This window comes from Echinops telfairi, unplaced genomic scaffold (assembly GCF_000313985.2).
Source record: "Echinops telfairi isolate 266 unplaced genomic scaffold, ASM31398v2 ScPeMD7_18;HRSCAF=68, whole genome shotgun sequence".
In the NCBI taxonomy this organism is placed as follows: domain Eukaryota; kingdom Metazoa; phylum Chordata; class Mammalia; order Afrosoricida; family Tenrecidae; genus Echinops; species Echinops telfairi.
This window is the reverse complement of record NW_022103915.1, coordinates 11,396,064-11,398,743: the sequence shown is the minus strand read 5'-3', so window position 1 is coordinate 11,398,743 and position 2,680 is coordinate 11,396,064.

Sequence of the window (2,680 nt, the reverse complement as noted above, 5' to 3'; positions counted from 1 at the left end):
GCCGCCGCCGCCACTTCCTCCCAGTGACCGTCCCTGTGCGCTTGCTGCCCGCACCCCGGGCCGGCCGGCCTCGCCAAGCTGACCGGACTGGCGTCCTGAGGACCCTGGGGCAGCGGAAGCAGCGTCGCCTCGGCCGCCGACGGCCCCTTAAAGGCGCCGCGCCTTCCCCTTGCAGCCCTAGGGGGGTAGCTTGTGTCGGGCACCCGGATGGTGCAGTTTGGAAGGGGGGGCCGGGAAAGTCCTTGCCAAAGGGTTTTACTTCTTAAAGAGGCGTTTGGAGTCACGGGATGCCGTCTTCTGGGGTGAAGAGCCACGGAGTTTTGCTCAGAAGCATCTCTCCCCTCAAATGTGTGTTTGATCACGGTCAGGCCCCCAACGCAACTCGCTGGTATTTGGCAGTGTGCGGAGGGAGGGGGGTCATGAGTGAGTGGGGATGGATCAGAGGCACCCATGATGTCCTGGAGGAGACGGACCTTGGCTCAAGATGGGAACCATGGCCAACCGGGAATGAACTCTGACCCAGGACTCTGACCAACTCACATTCTGGGTCCTCTGCCACCCAGGAGGAACCCTGGTGGGGCCATGGTTGCACGTTGGGCTGCTCACTGCAGGGTCAGCAGTTCAAAACCATCAGCCAGCTAGCTCCTCAGGAGAAAGACAGACAAAAGAGTTACAGTCTCAGTAACCCACAGGGGTGGGTCTACCCTGTCCTATGAGGTCGCAATGAGCCACCATCTAATCGTTGGTAATGTGTTTGTTGTTTTCAACCAAGGAGCAAAGGACAAGGACTAGAAGCTTCAGGGATGCGGGTGAAGCAGTCACAGCAGGCCCCAGGCCAGCCACTGGGTCCTGGATAGCCTAGTGGTTTGCCCTCAGCTGCTAACCTCAGGGTTAGAGATTGAAGCCCAAGTAGGCTCAGCAGAAGAAAGGCTTGGAGGTCCACTTCCATAAAGACAATCAAAACCCTATGAAGCAGTTTTACTCTAGCACAAGCAGTTTCAGAACCCTGTCCTATAGGGGCGCCATGAGTCTGCAGCAACTCCATTGGATGGCTTTGGGATGAAGATAGGTAGGGCTAGAGACACAGAGAAATGAACCATGTGGTTGTTTAGTCCGGTGCCATCAATTCTGTTCTGAACCAAAGTGACACGAGGCACAACAGAAGGAAACACTGCCCGGTCCTACGCCATCCTCACGATTGTTCCATATTGCTGGGCAGGGCAAAGGACTGCAAGGAGAGTGGAGGAGATGTTGTACATGAACTGGACAAGAACAACTCCGATTTTGGTAAAAAGCAAAACAGTTTATGAAAGGGGACAGAGGAGAAAAAGAACCTGCGCAGGGACCAGCTCTCTGAGGAGGGAGAGCGCGGTCCCGATTGCTCACAGACTTGGGTTTTTATAGGGTGGGGTAAACAATGGGGCTTTGCAGCTGTGCAAGCAGGAACAGAAGCAGACCTTGCGGTTAGCCTTTAGCTGAACATTTTGGGAACTTTATAAGTTTCTGATCACAATGTCCTGAACATTCCGGGGACCTTTATCTGTAAGTTTCTGGTCATTACGTCCTCTAGCCCCTTTGTGGCTACTAAGTTTTGATTTTCCAAGCATTTGAGTCATTTATGGGAACTACCCCACCTCCCTTCTTGTAAGACTTTTAAATACAAAATGGCTTTGCTGAGGCTGTGTCCCACAGAGACAGGACCTGAGAGGCCAGCCAGGGAAGGCTTTGCATGCCTTGGCTCAAGAATAGGGAGTGTTTAGGCTACCGGGAGCTCTGGTGGCATGGTGGTTACGAATTGGGCTGTGACCCTGAAGAACAGCAGCTTTAAACCACAGTGCAGGAGAAAGATGGGGCTTTCTACTCCCGTAAAGAGCTACGGTCTTAGAAACTCACAGGGGCAGTTAGTTCCACCCTGTCTATAGGGTCGATCCATATGAGTCCACATCAACTCAATGGCAGTGAGTGTTTTTGAGTGGGAGCCCTTGGGGTGCTGCAGGAAGGGGATGGCAGGGCCAAGGACCAACTGTGCGCCTCTAAAGATGGCTGAGGGGTGGGGTGAAGAAGAGGGGGATTAGAACAAGAACATTCTCCGGGGCCAAGGCAAGAAGTGAAAAAAGGAAGGCTGGCAGCTGGGTAGGGCAAGGGGGACTAAAAAAACCCCAAAACAGTTATGACCATTTAACTGGAAAGGCCTGATTAGAACAACAGGCATGAAGGGTGTAATCCATTCTGCTTCCATGGATTGTCAAGGAAACTGTAGGTCAGGCTCTTCAAGTATGGATAGGGGTTCAAGATGGGGGACTGGGGGTGATAGGCAGAGTAAAAAGGCACTTGGGGGGACCCCTGAGGCAGTGGAGGGGTCTGAAGACAGCTTTAGTATCTTGGATGGGTAGGGGAAGGGCCTGAGGCAGATTGTGTATCAGAATGGATTAGGGAGAGGTCTGAATGCAGTGTTTGTATCTACGTGGGGCTGCTGAGGTGATGTGTGTATCGGGATAGGTTTCTCCAGGGCCCTGAATCAGTGTGGGTACAGTGAACCCTCGTTTATCGCGGTTAATCGGTTCTAGACCCTACCGTGATAAATTAAATTCCGCGAAGTAGGATTCCTTATTTGTAAATCAAATATTTTCGTAGTTAGAGCATAGAGGACATGAAAAAACACCCTTTAGTCACCATTACA